Source organism: Phoca vitulina, unplaced genomic scaffold, assembly GCF_004348235.1.
Source record: "Phoca vitulina isolate PV1807 unplaced genomic scaffold, GSC_HSeal_1.0 scaffold58, whole genome shotgun sequence".
NCBI classification, from domain to species: domain Eukaryota; kingdom Metazoa; phylum Chordata; class Mammalia; order Carnivora; family Phocidae; genus Phoca; species Phoca vitulina.
In genome coordinates this window covers 5,308,033-5,333,351 of record NW_022589761.1, presented here as the reverse complement: position 1 = coordinate 5,333,351, position 25,319 = coordinate 5,308,033, and the positions used below count along the sequence as shown (strand labels likewise).

At 46.9% G+C, this 25,319-nt stretch overlaps 1 long non-coding RNA gene across 1 annotated transcript; it reads right to left on the bottom strand.

The window, feature by feature from the left end:
* On the bottom strand, positions 1-23,325 carry LOC116623332. The gene is made up of 3 exons (XR_004297704.1): positions 23,195-23,325; positions 4,514-4,631; positions 1-1,337 (listed from the first exon to the last, which is right to left on the bottom strand). It is a non-coding gene; the product is annotated as an uncharacterized LOC116623332 (long non-coding RNA).
* Between the last annotated feature and the right edge of the window lie 1,994 nt (positions 23,326-25,319).

The window sequence follows — 25,319 nt, the reverse complement described above, 5'->3', positions numbered from 1 at the left end:
CATCACCCTCCCCTCCATAAAATTAAGGGAGGCTGAGGCAGAAGGAAATGTAAATTAAATTGGATTTCTTCTGAACCTGAAGCCCATTGACAAGGACGTGTGATAGGAGGAATGTAACATTCCTCCCGGAAACTCCCAACTGTCTTCATGTTAGTGTCTCATTACAGGGAAAAACAACCTTGGTTTGACAATAACCAGGCCCCCAGTATCCTGAGAGACTCTAGCATATGACAGTCCTTCTGGACACCCCCTTTGTCCTCACCTCCCCAACTCCTGAGTATATAATCAGCCACTCCTCAAGACCACAGGGCAGCAGCTCTTTCTGCCCACGGGTCCTGTCCCTGTGGTGGAGAATCATCCTGTTGATGCAGTTTTGGAATATAGGTGAGGCTCAGTGGGGTGGAGTCTGGAGCCGACGAATCAGTGTTCTCTTCCCTCATCTGGTCGGTGCCCTCGGGGCCCGTCTGGCCAGAGCCAAGCTCTTCCTATTGGAGAAGCCTGCACCACTGAGAAGAAACACAGGCCTGAAGATGCTGCTCTTCGTGCCTTCGGTCAGATGCCGCAGGGCCACCGGGCCAGGGCACCTCTGTTGCTGTCACAGGGGCTGGCACCACAGTGTGGCTGGAGAAACGACCGTCCGCGAATCCAGGCAGGGCACGTGGGGTCCATGAGGGCAGGGCACAGGGAGTGCCGTGGGAGGCGGGGCACACTCGCTGTGTTTGGGCACACTTGTAGTTCTACCCTCATTCAGAGCAGCTGGGGATGCTCGTGGCCAGAGCACATGAGTTGCAGTCAGATGGGACAACGTCACTCTTAGGAAGACACTTGGGGCCTGGCCTTCAGTCGGTCCACTGGGGCCTTCTGGCCAGGATGCCCCCTTTGACTTTGTAGGAGCCGACACCACTGAGAAAATACCTGTGCTTCCCGCACTTCTTCACCCCCTCTGACCAGATCACAGGGGCCTCTTCAGCGGGTCCAGCGAGGAGCAGCCTTGCCTTGGGGGTGGCCTTGGCACCTGTCCAGGGATTCCCTGTGGCCACGAGGGTGGGGGCACCCACCCACTGGTTGTCTTCTCCTGCAAGAACTAGGATCGCAGCAACTAGGAAGCAAAAGCCTCCTCTACACATGGCGGCGACCACTGTCCCTCACTCGTGGGTGTGCTTTGCTGGGGGGGGACAGTCTCAGGCGCGTCTAGTTCTGTCCATCAAACTTCACCTGTTGTTTGTTTCCCTAGAGCAAGCCGGAGGCCCAACAGCTCAGGGTGTTTGTGTATGTATCCAGATTGTGGGTTCCGATGAGGCTGCTCAGGGGTCAACACACTGGCTCGAAAAGGTCCACTGTGGAGAGAAGGGAGAGGTCTGTAAGCATCACCCGGGCAACACTCTGCTTTCCACTGTCGGCCTGCAAGCCTCGAGCTCCAGGCCCGGTTCCCTCTAGTCTTAAACCGGCAGGACGCCCACTGCTACCAACAGTGCCCCTTCCCTCTTGCCCATTGGCTCCAGTGGGTCCTTCTCCTTCTTTCCCAGATAGAATATACGTATACGTACGTTGTTCTTGTTAATTGGGCCTCCGCTGATGTGTTTTGCTTCTTCAACTCGATGAGGGAGGTAGAAGTGACCTGTATAAGTGGTAGTGTGTTGAGCCAAACTTAACCGTGCAAAGCTTCTGTGGCCCGGGAGATAGGACGCAGAGGCAGTCCCACTGGGGGCAGCAGGAGCTGACTTCTGAATCTGTGCTGTGTCAGGGACAGCAGCCCGGGAGGAAGCGAGGTGCAGACGGGGGACACGGGCCATGACTCTCCCTTGCCGCTTCCTTCTGGGCTTCTCCCCAGCCGCCTGGCCTCCATGGAGGCCACATCAGCCTCGCTGCGTAAGCAAACCACACTGTACAACTGTAGTCTATGGAAAGTATTTCGATGTCCCCGTTTAATTCAGCCTAGGCCAATAGTTCACACACATTCACATTTCACCCAGTGAGGACTGGCTTGGGGGGAAAAAGGAAGAAAAACTCATGTCTGTTTTCTGATTTTTGGAAAAAAATTTTTTTTTAAAGATTATTTATTTGATAGAGAGAGACACAGCGAGAGAGGGAACACAAGCAGGGCGAGTGGGAGAGGGAGAAGCAGGCTTCCCGCTGAGCGGGGAGCCCGATGCGGGGCTCGATCCCAGGACCCTGGGATCATGACCTGAGCCGAAGGCAGACGCTTAACAACTGAGCCACGAGGCGCCCCTAGTTTTTGAAAAATTTAAGTCAAGGATCACTATATAGATATTGTTCTCATGCTGCTTTAAAGAATCTGAAATGATTCTCTTTTCTGGTCAACAACTGGGTAGGTTCTATTTGGAAAAACAAGTCTTCCCCTCGTCTAACCCACTGAAATATCAAATTGCAAGAATGACAGTGTCACTCAAGCTTGGCTGGCCTTAGAGTCATGCTGTGTCTCCACGAGACTTTATTGCTGAAAACGGAATCTTTTCTAACACATGTTACAGCCCAAAAAGACAGGGCTGTAAGCAAAAAGGCAGGCATTTCCCTCAGCTTCTTACCTGTTATTTTCTTAAACATTTACTTGGTGGTGACCCTACACTAGACACTATGGCAGACCCTAGTGATGCCGAGTTTAAAGGCATCTCTTGCCGCACAGGAATTTACAATATAGTGAGAGTCCGATGAACAAACCAAATATTACGCAGGACGGGGTAGTGGTGGGGATTTCAAAGCAGGTAGGAAGGACAGAAAACTAAGTCTGGGAGGGATGGAACTTTAATTACTCCTCAAGAAGAAGAACGAAATGGCCAGGTAGAGATGGACTATTTTCAGCTCAGGGAAATACCACATGAAGAGTCAGGGAAGGAAGAGCACTCATGACCCAGTGCGCACCAGGCAGAATCTTCTCTCTGACCACAAGAGAATTAAAGTAGAACCAATAATGAGTAGAGCATCCTCAAATATCCAGATATAAAGCAAAACATACTCTTTCAGAACCAATGAGTCAAAGAAGAAATAAGGACAAAAATGGGAAAGTAGTTTAAACCAAATGATAATTAAAACACGGCAAGTAAAAATTTGTGAGATACAGCTAAAGCAGGGTGCTTCAGGAAACTTTGTAGTTTTAAGTGTTTATATGAAACAATAAGAAACAGTTAAAAATAATGGTTCAAGTTTGCATCCAAAGAAAATAGCAATTGGTTTAAATAAGATCCAAAATAAGAAACTGAAATTACACAGCACTGAAAACTAAGCTGAGCGAGGAATTTTTAAAAGATGGGTAAAATTCATAAACCCCTACTGAGACTGGATGAGAAATAAAAAGAAAATTCAAATGACCAATATTATGAGTGTAAAAGGGGGTATGACTGCCCATCTGAAAGACAGGAAAATGGTAACAAGGGACCACAAGCCCCTTTCAAGTTAGAAATTTCCACCTCCAAATGTTTTGTTGTTTCCCCTGATGAACTCTATCATACCTATACTGACATTATTTTACCAGTGATACACAAATCCTTTTAGAAAATAGACAAGGAGGCAAGTTTTGCTAACTCACTCTAGTTAGCCAGCGTTAGTTACCCTCATCCCAAAACTCACCAGGAAAAAAAAAAAAGCACAGGTGAATATCTCTTATAGCCCTAGAAACCCCCTTTTTTTTTTTTTAAGATTTTATATATTCGACAGAGAGAGACACAGTGAGAGAGAACACAAGCAGGGGGAGTGGGAGAGGGAGAAGCAGGCTTCCCGCTGAGCAGGGAGCCTGATGTGGGGCTGGATCCCAGGACCTGAGCCAAAAGCAGACGCTTAATGACTGAGCCACCCAGGCACCCCATAGCCCTAGAAATCTTTAATTTCATTCTAGGAAGTCAAATCCTACCAAATATAAAACGATGATCTAGTATGATTAAGTGGGGTTTTTTTTTTTCAAGAATGTAATGTTGTTTTGAGTGACTAATAATGCATTCATGTATAATCCCCATATGAAGAGACTAAAGGAGAAAAGTCATAGGATCCTCTCAATGGTTGTGGGAAAAGTAATTGACAAAATTGACTCCCCTTTCAAAGGAAAATGCTCAGCAAGGTAGGAATGGGACAGTTTCACTTAGGTGATAAAGCACATCTACAAAAAAACTCCAATTAACAGCACACTGAATGCTTTTACCCTATCATCAGAAACTAGGAAAGGCTGCCCTTTGTCTCCACTTGTCTCCACTCAACATTTTCCTGGATCTTGTAGCTAATGTCAAAAGTAAAGAGAACTAATAAAAGACATACAGGTTTAAAAAGAAGGAAGAGTGCCTTTCTTGCATAGAAAACACGATTGTGCTTGTAGAAAATCCAATGGAATCTACAAAGAAACTGGAAGAAGGAAGAAATGAATTGAGCAAGTTTCCCGTGTAAAGGTCAATATACAAAAGGCAACGGCTTTGTCTGTGTACTACCAAATACCAACACGTGTAGAGTGCGTCCGTGCAATGTATGTACATGTACAAGGCCTTTAAGCCAGGCTCGATCCTGCACCAACCTGGTGTGCGTCTCCTGTCCTTGGACCGGGAGATCATTCACAGACTGCTGTGTAGTCAGCTACAAGTCTTCCTCAGACAGGAAGTGCCTGATGGTGCTATGCGGACCACTGGTACTCCCTGCAAAGGGAAAAGAATGAGAATACAAGGCATGCAGATGGAAAGGGAAGTAAATTAGCTTTATTCATAGAATCATGATTCGGAGAAAACATTATTGCGTATGTAGAAAATCTTGAACCTACACAGGAACTTCCAGAAGGGAGGTGATAGAATGCTGTATCTGTGTGCTCATAGCATGTTCTGTAAACTACCAATGTACTATTGAAAAATAAACTTCACAAACCCCATACAGTCCTTATGAATAAATTAGCAAAAGCTGTGGAAGACCTATAGCCACAAAACTATATAAGGGTGGTTGTGAACTTTCTCTTCAAAGTCCAGAAAATAGATATTATAGGCTTTGTGGCTCATAGATCTCGGTCACATATTTCTGTGTGTGTGCGTGCGCACGGGCATGCGTGCGTGTATATGTTACAAGTATTTTCAATTGTTAGCATGGTTCTCAGCTCTCTGGTCTTACAAAAACCGGCTATGGGTTGAATCTGACCCAGAGGCCTCGGTGTTGGCTGCTAGTACAGAATATTGCTGAGAGAAAATTAAAAAGGCCTAAATATATGGAGATATATACCATGTTTGTGGCCTGGAAAACTTAATATTGGTCAATTGTCCATTTTGACTAGGACTCTGAAACCTGACCTATGGAGTTATCCCAAGCAATGCTGGTGCCCTCAGGGCATAAGGGTTTTCAGGGCAGGGAATCCTGTGCCCACCTGATGGGCGTCCCCTATGCCCGCACTGGAGAAGACAGATCCCAGCCAGCTGTGTGGTTTGCTGCAAGACGCAATTACAAGAGAAATCTGCCGTGAAGATGGAGTGACAACTGGTGGTCCCTGCCTACGTCTCTGAGACTGAGGCCCAGCGTGGTCAAGGCCCACTTAGAAGTTGAACCGAATTAGCCCTCCCAGAGGCCAGTGCATGTGCTCATCACAGGTGTGCCCCCAGCTAAGGACCTTAAGGACTATTTTAAAAAAGAACCTGGTGATGTGCACGTGAGGAGGAGTCACCAGGGTCTGATGGTTCAAGGCTGGATCTGTAGAATCAGACAGCTTGGGTCAAGCCCTGGCAGGGCCACTACCACGTGTGTGGGCTGAGCAAAGTTCTAGGCCTTCCATATGGTTTTGCCAAACTTGTAAAGCTAAGAGAAGAGGCTCTGCCTGCCAGGAAAGGGTGATGCGGGGGGCAGCATCCGGGCAGGTCAGAGCCCCGGGGTGCTGCCTCAGAAACCAGCCCAGCCGGGCAGCTCATACTGCGGGCTCAGGCCTTCCCAGGGCGGCCGCCGAGGTGCCGGCCTCCAGGATGTGGGGCGGCCCCACAGAAGATCCCCGAGGTCGGGGCCCTGGGCCCTGAGCTCCCCGCGGGCGGCGGCGGGGGGGCGGGGGCCTGGCATAACCGCTGTCCTCCGCGGCGGTTGGAAGGACGCGGCTGGCGACTCTCGCGCCCGCCGCTGCCGTGTCCCGTGTCCCTCGCCCCCCCGGGGCACTGGCCCTGCTGCCGCCTCCCTGGAGCCCGGGGTCCCTCAGTTCCCGGGGCCGGCGCCCCCGCTTCCCCCGCATCCGGCCGTACCTGGTCCTGCCGCCGAGCCCGCTCCCCGCTCGGAGGGTCGGGGCCCCGGTACTCGGGGGCGACGCGCGCTGCCCTCGGGGACCGGAGAGAGAGAGCGCGGAGGTCCCAGGGCACCGAGGCCGCGGCGGCCGCCCGGACCCAGACGCCCAGGAGGCCGGTCCCGGTTCCGGGGAGCCCAGCCCAGCCGTCCTGGACGGTCCCCACGAAGCGCGGGCGACACCCGGTGCCACCGGCTGCAGCCCCGTGCGCACACCCCGAGGCGACCGAGTCCCGCGGACCCTGACCGTTGTCCTCGCCCTTTGCCCTCACTGCCTTTCTCTCCAGCCTTCCGTCCTCTGCGCGCCCGTTCTCTGCCCCCCCCCCTCGGTCCCCGCCCGTGGCCCTCCTGAGCCATGGGGCAGGGCGCGGGGATCGGGTGCTAGGACACCTCGCTGACTTTTCTACCGAGTCCAGGGATTCTCCTGCACACAGAGGGCTCTTTCCAGAAGCTTCTGCAGCCAGCTTCGCCCCCCTGCGGGTGCCCCCCAGTATCCCCCATGGGGCCTGGGTCAGCCCTGCCCTTCCCCTCACTTGGGATGCTTGCAGGCTCCTGGGTCTGCACCCCTCGCTCCTCTGTCACCTCTGTGACCTGTCAGCTGGAATCTGAGCCTGCAGTCCTGGTGGGCCTCTGTGCAGGGGGGACTCCCAGAAGGTGCTGTTTGCTGGCCCCCCCATATGTTCTACTAAAGCCAGAGCCAGAGACAGGCTGCCTGCGGCTACTGACACTCATTTAACCTCCTGGACTGCTGATGGCTGGGGCGACATATATGTTGTTTAATCTGCAAACAACCTGTGCACCTGAGACAACCACCTCAGAAAGACGGAACAGCTGGTCTCTGTCCATACAGAGGTCTGGGACGGGCCCTCGATTTACCCTGGTTCTGTCTGGCTTCAGTGCCTCAGTGAGCACACACGTCACGACCCCTCCCCCCCCAACAGCTCCCGCCCGGTCGCCTGCCGCAGTCAGCTCACAGCGCAGGGACCCCCGGCACTCAGGGCTGAGTCCCGGCTGGCTGAGCAGACCCAGTCTAGGACTGACGCAGGTGCAGTCAGGTGTCTGGATTCTAGCGTCAGGTACGGGAACGAAGGAGGACCCGTCAGAAGCAAGGACACTGAGGCAAAGACTCATCACCACAATGGGTTTAGGTTCAAAAGGACTTTTTCCCCCCATGTACAGCTTGCACATGCTCACTGCTGGGAAGATGCTTTCCCAGCTGCCGGTGCTGGTGTCCCGGGACACAGAACCCTGAGGAAGCCGGAGGTGGCTCCTGGCTAGGTCCTGGGCCCACGGCAGGGCTTCCCAATCCCCTCACAGGAGCCAGCACAGCCCCTTGGCTGACCCCCGCTCGCCTGTTCCTGAGGGGTGAGATGCCTTTGGCGCAACGGAGCAATAGCCAGTGGACACAGAACATTAGACCCGCTTTCTTCAAAACTTAAAACATAGAGAAGGCAGATCATTGCAAGTAGAGTCCACATTTTAAACAACAGATGGGTTTCAAGGGGAGATGGCCACACTTTACAAAAACCACCAGAGAAATATCATGTTTAAAACCCAACACGAGAAAGGAGATGTGACAGAGGCAGCAGCTGTGTTCCTTTGCAGCTCTTTTGAGGGGTCAGAGGCGGGTGTGAGGCCTCTGGCGGGAGAGAGGGCTGAAAGGTCTGAGAGCCAGCTCTGGGACACCCCTCAACCCTGAAGAGGCCTGAGGGCAGGATCTGTTCTGCTGCCACAGAGGCAGAGAGGCTCCCCTAGCCCCACAAGGACACTGTAATTTTACATCAGGGAGAAAATACCTTCCCGAATTGTTCTTATGGAAAATTGGTTACTCGGCAGTGACCCAGAAAAACATACAACTTAGAATTGAAGCCTAAAAGCTAGAATGGGCCCCTTTTAAAATTGGGAAAATTGACCAACCACAGAAGAGAAATAAAGATCTCTACTGCGTGACTTCCCTTTGTATTTTGCATATGAGAGGAGAAAAAAGCAGGGCAAGGAAATGCAGGATATGAGGCTCTTGCTGAAAAGCTGTGAAGTCACTTCTAAGTCAAAGAGACAGGTTTTCATGACAATTACCATCTAGAAATACATATGTTTTCAGATAATAGGGAACTGGCAGGCCCATATAAGTTACTAAACTGCTAACTGAGTGTGGGACCAAGGCCGGCAGCGAGGGGGTGGGGGAAGCGCAGGGGAGACCTGCTTTGCTCCAGAGGACAGATGGCAAAACCCTGGGATAAAGAAGCCAAAGGCCAGGAAATAGGGGTGGCTTCATGTTCTCCTCCACCTTGGGGTGGTTTCATGTTCTCCTCCTGCCTGCACCCTAAAGGGGTTCTTCAACTTTACAGGTTGTTTTCAGCTTCTGAAATGAGGCGATAATTAGGCTTTAAAGCTGAAGGCTTTTGCCTACCGGTTGGAAGAAATATGTGCAAGTCATATATTTGAAAAGGGTTAATATCCAAAATATATAGAGAACTCATACAACTCAACAGCAAACCAAACAATCTGAATAAAAAATAGAGGATCTCCACAGACATTTTTCCCAAGAAGACATACAGATGACCAACAGATGCATAAAAAGATGCTCAACATCACTCATCATCAGGGAGATGCAAATCAAAACCACAATGAGATATCACCTCACACCTGTCAAAACAGCTGTTATCAAAAGGACAAGAAATAACAAATGTTGGCAAATATGTGGAGAAAAGGGGACCCTTGGGGGGCACCTGGGTGGCTCAGTCGTTAAGCGTCTGCCTTCGGCTCAGGTCATGATCCCAGGGTCCTGGGATCGAGCCCCGCGTCGGGCTCCCTGCTCGGCGGGAAGCCTGCTTCTCCCTCTCCCACTCCCCCTGCTTGTCCTGCCTCTCTCGCTGTGTCTCTCTCTGTCAAATAAATAAATAAAATCTTAAAAAAAAAATTTAAAAAAAAGAAAAGAAAAGAAAAGGGGACCCTTGGGCACCGTTGGTGGGCATTTCAATTGGTGCAGCCAGTAAGAAAAACTGTATGGAGCTTCTTCAAAAAATTGAAAACAGAACTGTCATGTGATCTGGCAATTCCACTGCTGGGTATTTACTGAAGAAAATGGAAATACTAACTCTAAAAGATATCTGCACCCTATGTTCACTGCAGCATCATTTACAGTAGCCAAGACTTGGAAACAACCTACATGTCCATTCATAGATGAATGGATAAAGAAGATCTGGTAGGTAGGTATGTATGTGTGTGTGTGTGTGTATGCATATATATATGTACCTATATACATACATATATATATATACATATACACACACACAATGGAATATACTCAGCCATTAAAAAGAATAAAACCTTGCCATTTGCAACAGCATGGATGGACCTTGAGGGCATTATGCTAAGTTAAATAAGTCAGACAGAAAAATAAATACTGTATGATATCACTTATATATGGAATCTAAAAAACCAACCAACCAAACAACAACAAACCAAGCTCATAGAGATGGAGAACACATTGGTGATTGCCACAGGGGAAACTGGAGGGTGTGCAAAAGGCCTTAAGGAGGTCAAAAAGCACAAACTTCCAGTTACAAATTAGTCATGGGGATACAATGTACAGCATGATGGCTATAATTAACATTGTATTGTATATTTGAAAATTGCTAAGAGAGTAGATCTTAAAAGTCCTCACCACAAGAAAAACATGAAAAACAAATTGTAACTATGTATGGTAAGGGATGTTGACTACACTTATTGTGGTGATCTGTCTGAAGGCCTCCTTCCTTGTTCTGGGAAAGATCTCATCTCTGATCCTTTGTCAGGACAGGCTGGGGGACCACCCCCTCCTCAACCTGAAAGGGTGGTGGGAGCACACAGTGAGAAGTGGACCTTGGCTTCCTCCATTTAGCAATATTCATTTAAGGTTTCTTCCATGTGTTTACTAAAACCTACTAAGGTTGGTAGCTTATTTCATCACTGAATAATATTCCATACTATAGACCTACCAGTTTGTTTTTCCACTCTTCTATTGAAGAGCATCTTTGTTGCTTCCAGGTTTTGGCAATTACAAATAAAGCCACCCAGGAGCCCCTATAAAATGTTTTATGTAGGCCTAATGGTAATCAAACAAAAACAAAAACAAAACCCACCAAAACCTATAGTAGATACACAAAAGATAAAGAAAAGGAATCAAAGCATAGCCCTACAGACCAAATCACAAAGGAAAACAGCAAAAGAGGAAGAAAGGAAGAAGGGAACTATAAAACAGACATAAAACAATGAATATGAGGAATTCTTAATCTCAGGAAACAAACTGAGGGTTGCTGGAGTGGGGGTGGGTGGGAGGGATGGGGTGGCTGGGTGATAGACACTGGGGAGGGTATGTGCTATGGTGAGCACTGTGAATTGTGCAAGACTGTTGAATCACAAATCTGTACCTCTGAAACAAATAATGCAATATATGTTAAGAAAAAAAAAAAAAAAGAAGAAGATAGCAGGAGGGGAAGAATGAATGGGGGGAATTGGAGGGGGAGACGAACCATGAGAGACGATGGACTCTGAGAAACAAACTGAGGGTTCTAGAGGGGAGGGGGGTGGGAGGATGGGTTAGCCTGGTGATGGGTATTAAAGAGGGCACGTTCTGCATGGAGCACTGGGTGTTATGCACAAACAATGAATCATGGAACACTACATCAAAAACTAATGATGTAATGTATTGTGATTAACGTAACAATAAAAAATTAAAAATTAAAAATAAAAATAAAATAAAAATTCACACACAAAAAAACCCAATGAATATGATGGCAATAGTAAGTCTTAACTTATCAATAACTATTTTAAAAAGACTAAATTACCCAACCAAAACACACAGAGTGGCTGAAAGGAAAAAAACAAAAAACAAAAAATAAGCCCCAACTATATGCTGTCTTAAGAGACTTATTTCAGCTTTTAGGATAAAGATAGCCTGAAAGTGAAAGGAAAAAAAAAAATCCCTACAAATGAACACCAAAAGAGATCGGGGTACCTACATCTATATCAGACAAAACAGAATGTAGGTCAAAAAATATCACAATATACAAAGAAGGTCATTATGTAATGATAAAGGTATCAATTCAAGAGGACATAACAACATAAATATGTATGTGCCAAACATCAGAACAGCTAAATATATTAAGCAATATTAATAGATCTGAAGGCAGAGATAGATTGTGATGCAATAATAGCAGGGGACTTCAACTCTCCACTTTCAACAACATCCAGACAGCAAATCAATAAGGAAATATTAAATTTGAGCTACACTTTAAATCAAATGGATCTAGCAGACACATACAGAACATTCCATCCAATGGCAACAGAATACATATTCTTCTCAAGCACATATGGAACACTCTCTAGGATAGATCATGCTAGGCCACAAAACATGTCTTAAATTTAAGAAGACTGAATCTTCTTTTTCTGAAGAAAAACTGGAAAATTAAATAACACAGTCCTGAGCTAACAAAGAGTCAAAGAAGAAAACAAAAGGGAAATAAAAAATATACTAAGACCAACAAAGATGGAAACACAATATATCAAAACTTATGGGTTTCAGCAAAAGTGATTCTAAGAGGGAAGTTTAAAGAGATAAAGACCTACATTAAGAAAAAAAGGGCTGCCTGGGTGGCTCAGTCAGTTAGGTGTCTGCCTTCAGCTCAGGTCATGATCCCAGGGTCCTGGGATTGAACCCCACATCAGGCTCTCTACTCAGTGGGGAGTCTGCTTCTCCTTCTCCCTCTGCCTGCCACTCCCCCGGCTTATGCTCTCTCTCTCTCTGTCAAATAAATAAATAAAATCTTTAAAAAAAAGAAAAAAGAAAAGAAAAATCTCAAGCAAACAACCTAACTTCATTATTATTTTTTAAAAGATTTTATTTATTTATTTGAGAGGTCAAGAGAGAGCATGAGTTGGGGGGAAGGGCAGAGGGAGAGGGAGAAGCAGACTCTCCACTGGGCAGGGAGCCCGACGACGCAGGGCTTGATCCCAGGACCCTGGGATCATAACCCGAGCCAAAGGCAGACACTTAACTGACTGAGGCATCCAGGCACCCCAAACAACCTAACTTGAAAAAGAAGAACAAACTAAGCCCAAAGTTAGCAGAAGGAAGGAAATAACAAAGATGAGAGCAGAAATAAATAAAATAGAGAATTAAAAAAAAATAAAAAGATAAACTAACAGTTGGCTTTCTGAAAATATAAACAAAACTGATATGCCTTTAGCTACACTTAAGAATGAAAGGGGGAAAATTCAAATAACAACAGAAATGAACAAGGAAACATTACAACTGATACCACAGAAATACAAAGGATCAAAAGAAAATGCTATGAACAATTATAAGATAATGAAACCATGCCCCATAGGGTTAATGAGGTTGAAACTAGCAGAACATTTAAAGCTTATTTTTCAGAGAACTGTTTCTCCCTAATCAGCTATTGTGTCTTTTCAGACCCCACTAACACATCCACTAGCTGTCTCTGCAGAAACTTGGACTCAAGGTCAACTGATATGGGTCCAGCCTAGAAACAAGCAAGGCTTTGCATTCCTTCCTGGAGACAACAAGCCCAAGACCCCATCTAGTTTTTATCTGCTCTTGGAGCATGCCCATAGCCCTTTCTCCTTGTCCTAAGACAATGTCCTGACATCAGGGGCTGAATTTTGCTTTGTCCTGATGTTAAGTCACCACACCGAAATGAACATGGGATGTAGGTTACAAATATGTTTGCTCCATGCACATACTCCATCTTTCCTCATGAATAGTCATAATTTCCCCTGCCCTCTTCATCAATATGTATGTAATCTCCACCCCCATGATTATAAAAAATTTGTTCTCTCCCCCTTTGGGGTGGTAGATTTGAGGCCTGCCCTCCCATCTCCTCATCTGGCTGCCCCTCAAACCCTTCCCTCGAGGCACACCTGATGTCTCCATGATTGGCTTTGCTGCACATCAGGCAGAGGTGCTCAGGTTTGGTTACAGTAAAAAACTGGACAAGCTAGAAGAAACGAATAAATTCCTAGAAACATAAAACTGAAAAGATTGACGGGGCACCTAGGGGGTTCAGTCGTTAAGCGTCTGGCTTCAGCTCAGGTCATGATCCCGGGGTCCTGGGATCCCCTCATCGGGCTCCCTGCTCAGCGGGAAGCCTGCTTCTCCCTCTCCCACTCCCCCTGCTTGTGTTCCTTCTCTCACTGTGTCTCTCTCTGTCAAATAAATAAATAAAATCTTAAAAAAAACCCCAAAAACTGAAAAGATTGAATCATGAAGAAATGAAAATCTGATTAGATCTATATTCAGTAAAGACATTGAAACAGTAATAAAAATTCTTCCAACAAATAAAACCCATGAACAGACGGTTTCACTGGTGAATTCTACCAGACATTAAAAGAACTAACACCAATCCTTATCAAACTCTTCCAAAAACTGAGGAGCAAAGAATAATTCCAACTTATTTCACAAGGTCAGCAATACTATGATACCAAAGCCAGACAAGTATACTACAATAAAAGAAAATTACAGGTCAATATACTGATGAACACAGATGCAAAAATCTTCAAAAGAATACTAGCAACCTGAATCCAACAGCACATTGAAAGAATCCCATACAATGATCAAGTGGGATTTATGCCAAGGACTGCAAGGATGATTTAACATGAAAGTCAAGAAATGTGATACACCATATTAACAGAATGAAGGATAAAAGTAATATAATCATCTCAATAAATGAAGGGAAAATATTAAACAAAATTCAACACCCTTCATGACAAAAACTTTTAACAAATTAGGTATAAAAGGAATGTAATTTGGGGCACCTGGGTGGCTCAGTCGTTGGGCAACTGCTTTCGGCTCAGGTCATGATCCCAGGGTCCTGGCATCGAGTCCCGCATCGGGCTTTCTGCTCCGCGGGAAGCTTGCTTCTCCCTCCCCCACTCCCCCTGCTTGTGTTCCCTCTCTCGCTGTCTCTCTCTGTCAAATAAATAAATAAAAATCTCTAAAAAAAATAAAATAAAAGGAATGTAATTCAACATAATAAAAGTCCATATATGACTGGCCCACAGCTAACATACTCAATGGCAAAAACCCAAAAGCCTTTCCCTCTAAGATCAGGAACAGAGGGTGCCCACTCTCACTACTCCTCCTAAAATAGTACTAAAAGTCCTAACCAGAGCAGGCAGGCAAGAACAATATATAAAAGATACCTGAATTGGAAAGGATTAAGTAAAATTGTCTCTATTTATAGATAGATTTTCTTATATATAGAAAACTCAAATACACTATTAAAAAACTGTTAGAACTAATAAACGAATTCGGTAAATTTGTAGGATACACAATCAACATACAAAATTCAGTTGTGTGTCTATACACTAACAACGAACTACCTGAAAGAGAAATTAAGTAAGCATTGCATTTACCATTTACCACAGTATTAAAAGTAATAAAATGATTAGGAATAAATTTAATCAAGGAGGTCAAAGACTTGTACACTGAAAACTATAAGGCACTGATGAAAGAAATTAAACTCAAATAAATGGAATAATATCCTGTGTTCATGGAATGGAAGAATTCATACTTTCAAAATGCCCATATCACCCAAAGTGATCTGCACATTCCATGCAATCCCTTTAAAAGTTCCAACAGCATTTTTCACAAATATTTTTTTAAATCCTAAAATTCATATGGAACCACAAAAGACCCTGAATAGTCACAGCAATCTTAAGAAAGAACAAAGCAAAAGGCATCACACTTACTGATTTCAAACTATATTACAAATTCATAGTAATCCAAACAGTATGGTACTGGCATAAAAACAGACACATAGACCAATGGAACAGAACAGAGAGCCCAGAAATAAACCCACACAGGTATTGTCAACTCATCTTTCATAAGGGCACCACGAACACACAATGGGGAAAAGATTTTTTTTTTCCATAAGTGGTGCTAAAAATTTGGATATCCACATGCAAAAGAATTAAAATGGATCCCTATTTTGCACCATACACAAAAATTACTTGAAATGCATCAAAGACTTAAATGGAAGACTTGAAATTATAAACTCCTAAAAGAAAATATAGGTAGTAAGCTCCCTGATACTAGCCTTGGTAATGATTTTTGGTTTTTATTTTTATTTATTTATTTTTTAAAGATTTTATTTATTTATTTGACAGAGAGAGACACAGTGAGAGAGGGAACACAAGCAGGGGGAGTGGGAGAGGGAGAAGCAGGCTTCCCGCCGAGCAGGGAGCCCAATGCGGAACTCGATCCCAGGACCCTGGGATCATGACCTGAGCCAAAGACAGACGCTCAACGACTGAGCCACCCAGGCGCCCCAGTTATGATTTTTTAGATACGACAACAAAAGCACTGGAACACAGGCAAAAATAAACAAGTGGGATTGCTTCAAATTGAAAAGATTCTGCATAGCAAATGAAACAACCAACAAAATGAAGAGGCAACCTACAGAATGGGAGAAAATATTTGCAAACCACATAGCTAATAAGGAGTTAATATCTAAAATATTTAAAACTCATACAACTAAATAACAACAACAAAGAACACCTAATACAATTTAAAAATGGGCAAAGTACCCGAATAGACATTTTTCCAAAGAAGACAGGCAAATGGCCAATGGGTACATGCAAAGATGCTCAACATCACTCATCATCAGGGAAACGCAAATCAAAACCACAATGAGATATCACCTCACACCTGTCAGGATGACTATCACCAAAGAGATAAGAGATAACAAGCGTTGGGGAAGATGTGGAGAGAAGGGAGCCTTTGTGCACCTTTGATAGGTATTTAAATTAGTGGAGCCACTATGGAAATCAGTATGGAGGGGATCCTGGGAGGCTCAGTCCTTAAGCGGCTGCCTTCGGCTCAGGTCATGATCCCAGGGTCCTGGGATCGAGCCCCGTATCAGGCTCCCTGCTCTGCGGGAAGCCTGCTTCTCCCTCTCCCACTCTCCTCCTGCTTGTGCTCCCTCTCTTGCTGTCTATCGCTGAGGGAGGGAGGGAGGGAGGGAAGGAAGGAAGGAAGGAAGGAAGGAAGGAAAGAAGGAAAGAAAGAAAGAAAGAAAGGAAGGAAGGAAGGAAGGAAAAGGAAAGAAAGAAAGAAAGAAAGAAAGAAAGAAAGAAAGAAAGAAAGAGTAAGAAAGAAAGAAAAGAAAAGAAAGAAAAAGAAAGAAAGAAAGAAAGGAAGGAAGGAAGGAAGAAAGAAAAGAAAAGAAAAAAGAAAGAAAGAAAAGAAAAGAAAAGAAAAGAAAAGAAAAGAAAAGAAAAGAAAAGAGTATGGAGATCCCTCAAAAAATTATAAAGAAAGCTACCATATGACCCAGCAATACCACTTCTGGGTATTTACCCAAAAGAAAAAGAAAAAGAAAATCTCCAAGAGCTGCGGTGTTCTGTCTGAGGCGGTCCTCTGGCTGCACTGCTTCTGGTGCTGTAGGAGGCCTGCAGGGCACCAGAGTTGTCTCCCAAATGCCACCAGCGTGCAGTTTTTGCCTGGAGGGTATTTCCTGGTGCTCAATCAGGAGTAAAATGTCTTTCACAACTGGGCACAACTCCGGGCAGGGTGGGCCTTCTGTTTAGGTGGATCTACCTTGTAAGCCTTGACCTTAAAAAATCCCTAGGGGCGCCTGGGTGGCTCAGTTGGTTAAGCGACTGCCTTCGGCTCAGGTCATGATCCTGGAGTCCCTGGATCGAGTCCCGCATCAGGCTCCCTGCTCGGCGGGGAGTCTGCTTCTCCCTCTGACCCTAACCCCTCTCATGTGCTCTCTCTCTCGCATTCTCTCTCTCTCAAATAAATAAATAAAATCTTTAAAAAAAAAACAAAAAACGGTCTTCCTTACTCCGACTTGGATGACCTTTGGAAAAAAAAAAAAAAAAATCCCTAAATTTTCCTCCTTGAAAAAGTCCTCTCCCCCATCCTCCATTTGAAACCAATGCTGTGAAAGCAGAGAAATGCTGGTGAAGTACGTGCAGACTTCAGTGGGAGAGGGCAGCCCCATCACTAAGGTTTGTCTTACAAAGCCAAGAATGAGCACACAGGTCGGGCAACAAGGGGCTGAAGTTAGGGTGAGGAGGGTCTGTGGTGCAGTACTGAGCCTGCAGGCCCATACAATGAAGAACATTCCACGGGGAGCTCTACCGTGAGCAAGGACACAGTGATGGGATGCAGCACAAGGAGGGAGAGGCTGGGTCCCCAACTCACTTCTCCACAGATGGCTTTCAGCAGGGGCTTGTCTGCTGGTGGCACGCGAGTGATGAGAAGGGTGTTCAGACCCTGGGGAAACTGACTGCAACCGAGGAGCTGGTATTCATGAACCACTTAGGATATGTGCACATCTCACAACCCATTTTGTGCAGCTCAGTGTTGGAGAGCACTTCAGAGGGAGCAGTGGAGAGGAACAGGGGAGACCTGGAGACCAGATATGGGTGACCAGAAGTCAGAGGAGGAAGGATAACAGGGCAAAATGTCAAGAATGGGACTACAGGACAAATGAGTTATGCCTAGTCCTTGGTATGAATACAATGATGGGCACTGGAGAGGTTCCTGTATGATCTGAACTTGGCCCTGACACTGAGCCATCTCCTACTTCCCACTTAGCAGGGTCAACCCCCCCCACCCCCTCCCAGGGCCCTCTTGCTGTGGCTGGAGTCACAGCTGCCCTGTCAGGCACCCATGTCTCTCCCCGCAGCTCCAGTTGGACAACTATGCATATCTGGGAAGATGCCAGTCCTAAAGGGAAGACAAGTGAGTGGACAGCCCTGAGGCAGAGCAACCCGCCCCATGACAGACCACAGGAAAGAAAACTAGTATTATCAAAGAACCTTGGAGGAGTGTCTTACAGGAATAACCCAGTGGTCCCCACGAGAAGTGACTATGTTGGTGTCTGCAATTTCTGGCTGCAACTTCACGAGGAAATGCCTGCTAGAGAGAAGTGGCTAGAATCCGGGGCAGAGTTGCAATGAATCCGGACAGTCACTCTGCCAGAGTGAGGCCGAGTCTGGGGGGACCAACTGGTTTCACTGAAAGACTTCCTACCCCCATATCCTTCCCTACACATCTGCTGAAGGGCTTGGGGAGAAGAAGGGGAAGTGTACTCTGCCCAGCCTGCCCCCCCAGCACCTACACAGGAAAATTTAGGGGGGCAGTGTCCATAGTCTGGCTGTGGGAAGGGAAGAGCAGCTCCTGGAGAAAGGAGGAAGGAGAGAGCCCAGTCAAAGATGCTGGGGTGAGCACGAGAGACCTACCCAGTGAGGCCACAAGTGCGAAGTTCTCTAGCATCACATCCTGGCACAGGAGTCTCTGAGTCCCATCAAGGAACTTCCACTCTTCCTGAGACAAGTCCATAGCCACATGCTCAAAGGTCACAGCAGGCTACCATCATGGGGACAGCAGTGTCCCTGAGCCACCTCTCACTGGGACCCTCAGTCTACCCCCCAAACATCCACTCCCTGCCCCCCCACCCCAGCTCCTAAACTGACAGGATATGCAAGGCCCAGATGCCACTGATTCTAGCTTTCTCTTCTTTCCTACTGATCACTCTGTCACCCCGTATCATGCCCATGAAGGCAGATAAACAAATGTCATTCAAGCACTGGGCGTGACATGAGAGGCCCCACCTCCTCTCTTGCTAGCAAATTCCCCAGGGGTTCCCAGAGCATGCCTCCCAGACACAACCAAACATGGGCTCAGCTTTCCCCCCTAAGCTGCTATGAGCAAGGCCCTGGGACCCTCAGTTCTCCCTCCCTCCACTGAGCTCATCACTCCATGGACCACACCGCCCTCCCATCTCCGACCCCCACCATCATGGCCACCTCCTCCGTCCCAGCCCACATCCACAGTATGTTCCTAGCCATCCCACATGCCACTCTGCCCTTGGCACCCAGAGGGTTTGGCAAATACAATAAGGATCCATCCTGCCCTGGACCTCGGGTGGCCCACACTGGCAGAGGAAGCCCCTAGTCCTGCTTTAAAGGCCTCTTCACCACGCCCTTTCCTGCTTCAGCCTCAGCCCCCTGCAAGCGCATGCAAGAGGTCAAACACCTTAAGCCTCTTCGGCTGTGTGCTGTACACACTGTCCCCTCACCAGTCTCAGCCTTCCTCTCTCCAGCCAAGCCTCACCCAACACTCCACCCCACTGTCCCCTGGCCTTCAGTGACTCTCCTGTTTGCTCCTGGGTTGATCTACCAGCCTGTGGAAAACCCTCCAAGCCCCACAAGGTCACCGAAGTAGGCTGGCCAGCCCTTAGAGGGCTGACTAAGCACTGGCCTTGGCCTCCCTGTCATCTCATTCCCATCACTGTTGTGCTTCCACATCCATCTCATGTCCATTCCCCTGTGGAAGCCTCGGCCCCCTACCAGCCCCACCTCTCTCCCACCGCCACCACTCTCCCTCATCTATCCTTGTGATCTGTCCTTGTGATGCTCACCAACCCCATTCAGGTGCCCAAGACACCTTTGCCACCATGACCTGAAGATGTCCCCTCCTAAATGTGATTCACAGCTCAACCCTGGTCCCCACACAGGCCATCACCTTGTGGTGTCTTAAGCCCGAGCCCTACACTCAAATGCAGATTTGTCCATCAGTGCCTCCACTTTGAAGTCCCAGAACTCCTCATACCCGACATGTTCAAACCGAACTCCTGATACTCCCTCTGAAAACTACTCCTACAAATGACTACATCCTACATTTCAGTTGATGGCATCTCTTGCCTTCCAGCTGCAAAAGCCCAAACCCTTGGAGTTATCCCTGTCTCCTCTCTCTTTCATCCTCCATAACAGAAAGCAGTCAGACCTACTTTACAAGCAAATCCAGAAGCCCTAAATTTTTCCCACCTCTACAACCAACAACCTGATCCAGACACTACCAATACTCATCTGAACTATTCAGTACCCTCCTCCCTCACCCCTATTCTCTGTTCTCCAGTCTGAAGCCAGAGGAAGTCTGTTAAGTCCTGATTCAGATCACCTCCCTCCTCTACTCTGAATTTCCAACATTCCAAACTTCCTCAGAATACAGGCACAGTTCCTTAGTCTGCCATTCTAGGCCCGACTCCTATATTTCACCAGACATAATGGGAGACGTGCAGTTCCCTGAATCCTGCCAACTCAGTTTCACCTAGAAGTATCTGCAAATGCTGATCTCTGTGTCTATAACACCTCCTAAATAGCATTCTATTGGTTGTCAGAAATGGAAACCCCCTCATATAACCCCTGGTGTGGGTTCAGGACCCTGAGTCTCAAGGAATCCAGGGGCCCTAGTCCGAATAGCCATGGGGGCGACAGGTGCAGCATTCTGGGACACCGCAATCCCAGAGACTATATGGGTGAAAATGGGTTGGGTGAGGGCCTGAGATACCCTCCACTCACCTGTGCATGGTCCACAAACATTCCTGCAGCCATGGGTCCCTGTGAGAATAAGACTGTGATAGCTATCCATGGTAGGGTCTCAAGGGTTCATCCAAACCTTTATCACTGATCCAAATGTCTAATTTATGAGCCTGTCATTAGTTTGACCTCGTTAGCTGTGTGAGTTTGGACAATTCAATCTCTCTGTGCTTCAGTGTCTTCTTCTGCAAAATGGGGATAGTAAGGGGACCACACTCATAGGGCTGGCGTTGGGATCAAACACATTAGTACATATTAAGTGCTGAGTGTATGCTATCCAAAGAATTAGGGCTTTTGTCAGTGTTCTCAACGTAAATTAAGTGATAGACTTTGAAATTTTGTTTTTTTTTTTTAAAGACAGATTTTTTTTTTTTAATTATTTATTTGAGAGAGAGAGAATAAGAGAGAGAGCACATGAGACAGGGGAGGGTCAGAGGGAGAAGCAGACTCCCTGCCGAGCAGGGAGCCCGATGCGGGACTTGATTCAGGGACTCCAGGATCATGACCTGAGCCGAAGGCAGTCGCTTAACTAACTGAGCCACCCAGGTGAAATTTTGAACTTGTTTCAGCTACCTTTATGCATTTAAGAAAATATGATATTTAAGACTTGATTTTAGTATATTAGCATACCGCTTAGTTACATATTAAGGGGTAAACCAAGTATTAAGTGCTTTCATAAGTTTACCTTGTTAAATCCATACGTTTAAAATCTTAATTAGGGGCACCTGGGTGGCTCAGTCGGTTAAGCATCTGCCTTCGGCTCGGGTCATGATCCTGGGGTCCTGGAATCGAGCCCCACGTCGGGCTCCCTGCTCAGCGGGGAGCCTGCTTCTCCCTCTCCCTCTGCCTGCCACTTCCCCTGCTTGTGCTCTCTCTGTCAAATAAATAAATAAAATCTTTTTAAAAATTAAAAAAAAAATAAAATCTTAATTGACTGGGGTGCCTGCGTGGCTGAGTTGGTTAAGCACCTGCCTTCGGCTCAGGTCATGATCCCAGGGTCCTGGGATGGAGCCCTGCATCGGGCTCCCTGCTCAGTGGGGAGTCTGCTTCTCCTTCTCCCTCTGCCAGCCTCTCCCCCTGCTTGTGTTCACTCTCTCTGTCTCTCAAATAAATAAATAAAATCTTTAAAAAAAAATTTTAATTGGCTACCTACAGGAACACAATCAGAGGAATAGTGATTGCTTAATTTTAAAAAATAAATGGTGTTCCTTAAGTTCATTAAGTTAAAAATAGGGGGTATGGGGGCTAGGCCTTGGCAGGTGGAGGGATGCTAGTCCTCTATCCTTAAAATAGTCCTCTTTCCTTAAAGTCTACCTTGTATTCTATCATTTCTACCCCTGACCAAGCCAGCCTTAACATTTCCTCAGCCTAAGTAAACTTGATTCAGGTTTCTTCCTGACTATAGGCCCCTTACCTCCCTTTTCTTAGAGCATTTACTTTAGGAAACTCGCAATTGTAATTTCTTTCTCTGTCCCTTGAAATATATGTAAATCTTCTCCCAGCCCAATTTACAACCCAAGAAATGACTTTTTCAAGGACTTGGGAACCATCTCTTTGAAATATAAACATCGAAAGAGACACCATCCCTATCTCTCAGTCTCTGTGGGAGAGTGGGAGCCTAATTTCAATAGATACCAATTAGAAAACACATATGTCTTAATCATAGAGAAAAAGATTTGCAAAAAGAGTTACTCCTGAGTAACTCCATGTGCTCCATAGATCCCGCTGACCAACCTCCCCATCTGGCTGGTGTCCTCCAGTACTTTTTCAATGGCTCACTCCAGCACTTAAAAACACTCCTGTCTTTTGTTTCGGGGGAACTCAAGTTCAGTCCCTCTCCTATTGCAATAGCCTTGAATGGTCTTCTTTGCTCATTTTAACTTTGTCCAGCAGCCATTTTACTCTGACAGCCCTCTGGCTACTGCTTTGGTCTAGCCTCATGGTAGGGCTCCCAGACTCTCTTGCAGGAGCTTTCTCCAGCTTTTCCCACTTCCACTCTCCTCACCCCTCCGCCAGGTCCGTTCCACACTGAGCAGCCTTTGGGAACCTTTTAAAATCCTACCTCAGATCAAGTCTCTCAGTTCACAACTCTCCATGGCTACCATCACCCTCGGAATGAAGGCCTAACTGCTCAGGCTGCCACACCACTCCCAATCTGTTTTCCTGTATATAAGAGACAGGCCCCAGGTTTCCCGAGCACTCCACTCGATCTCACTTCCAAGCCTCTGCATATGATAGTTCCTCTGCCTGTAATACTGTTCCACTCCTCATCACACCGATGGTCAAAAATGGGCACCCCCGCCAGGAAGGCGCCAAGGTTCTAAACAAAGGGCCACACTGAAAGTGAACCGTGCAGGCACTCCTCATTCGGGTCTTTAGGATTCAGAGGCAGGAGTTCCCACGGGTGTCGGTGTGGAGGATGCAGCACCAGCTTGCGCGGGGTCCATCAGGGCAAACACAACCATCAAGGCCCGTCGGAGAGGCAAAGCGGGGAGTCGCCAGGAAACAGGCCAGAGTGCTGCGGGCTCAGCCAAACGCACGGGGTCACCACAAGCGGCACTCTCACCAAGTCTCAGAACCGCCTCTGTCAGTGTGGACACATCTACTTCTGCGTCTCCCGCTCACTTTATCTTGGGTTCCACCAACTACTTCAGTACTACATCAGGTGGCCAGGCTCAAGAGTGACAGAAATGACCGCCTCCAGAAGAAATCGGAAGTCCTGCCTAGGCACTTCCGCCTGCTCGGAAAGGCGTCTCTCCAGGACCGGGTCTTCATTGGCCCAGCGCTGCAGAAGCACGGCGCAGGGGCACATGGGTAATGTAGTTCCCGTAGGTCACGGGCCTTGGTCAGTAGCTCCACCGGGGCCCCTGGGCAAGGGCTAAGGAAGGGCTACATGCTGAGAAACGGTGCCCCCAAGCTCTGAGAATTGAAAGGAATCTCATTCCTCGTAAAGAGACGCCCTGATTTTTCCACGAAGTGTAGTATACAACTGATCACAAATGTTTAGAGACCTTATTTCAGATGTCCTCCAAAGCTGCAAAATACCGCAATGTCAGTCTGATAGAAAGTGTGCTCCCTATTAGCCGGGAACTAATAGATGTTATCTCGATTTTTCCCAAATATATGTAGACGGAAGCTTTAGAGTTCAGTTTGCGAGACTCAGTTTATTTGTTCAAGGATGAGAGAGAAAAACACTCCAGACAAGACCATCAGGGGGAAGCTGGGGGAGGGAGTTAGGTAGACGCTGTCTGTACTGGGCCGCGGGTTCAAACAACACCTCCCAGTCTGGGTTTCCGATCCAGGAGCAACACTGTTTTATCCTGATTTCTTTCTGAATTTATTTCTTAATTCATATGCTTACCTATGTTAAACAAAAACAAAGCAAAAACAAAAACAAAAAACAGAACCATACAGTAAAGTAGTAAAAGCAGAATTTCTTCAGGAACTATTGCAACAGGGATACTAGACTTCAGTCTCAATTGAACTGGGCTCAATTCTGAATACAAGTCAAGGTGAGGATTTATAGCTGCCATATAATGATTCATAAGAAATATATATTTGACGGGGCGCCTGGGTGGCTCAGTCGGTTAAGCGGCTACCTTCGGCTCAGGTCATGATCCTGGGGTCCTGGGATCGAGCCCCACGTCAGGCTCCCAGCTCCGCAGGAAGCCTGCTTCTCCCTCTCCCTCTGCCTGCCACTCTGCCTGCTTGTGCTCTCTCTCTGTGTGTCAAATAAATAAATAAAATCTTTTAATAAAAAAAAAAGAAAGAAATATATATTTGAATGATCAAATGTCCCCCATCGGGCCTGGGTCACCCTTGTCCTGCCCCTCACTTTAGATGCTTGCAGGCCCTGGATCATATGAATGATCAAATATATATTTCTTAGTTATAGTTTTCTTTTTTTTTGTTTAATATTTTATTTGTTTATTTGACAGAGACACAGCGAGAGCAGGAACACAAGCAGGGGGAGTGGGAGAGGGAGAAGCAGGCTTCCCGCTGAGCAGGGAGCCCAATGCAGGGCTCGATCCCAGGACCCTGGGATCATGACCTGAGCCGAAGGCAGATGCTTAACGACTGAGCCACCCAGGTGCCCCTTTAGTTATAGTTTTCATCCACAGTTCCTGAAACTCTTAAGAGCCATACAGGTAAGAAGGGTGTCTTATTAATGAAGGTGACTTTTGGACCCCACCCAAGGGCAGGGCTAGTCCACAGGAGAAACAACCATGTGATCAGGGAATTGGAACATTCACCTGATCCCACTCCACCTCTGGGGAGGAGAGAGCGACTGGAGGTTCATCATTCATTGATTTAGTCAATAATGACTGTGCAAGGAAGCATCCATGAAAACCCAAAAGGACTGGGTTTGGAGAGCTTCTAGGTTGGTGAACATGTGGAAATTTGGGGAGAGTGACAGAGCATTTCTGGATCTGGCTTTACTAGGACAATTGGAGGTGCCAGCAGACACAGCACCTTCTTCTGGGAGTCCACCTGCACGGGGAGGAGGGAATCCAAGAGGAGGACCAAGAGGACCACCAGGACTGTGGGCTCAGATTCCAGCTCTGCCAGGCGACAGAGGAAAGAGGGGTGCAGTGCCAGGTGCCTGCAAGCATCCCAAGTGAGGGGCAGGACAGGGGTGACCCAGGCCCCATGGGGGACACTGGGGGACACCGGCGGGCGGGCGAAGCTGC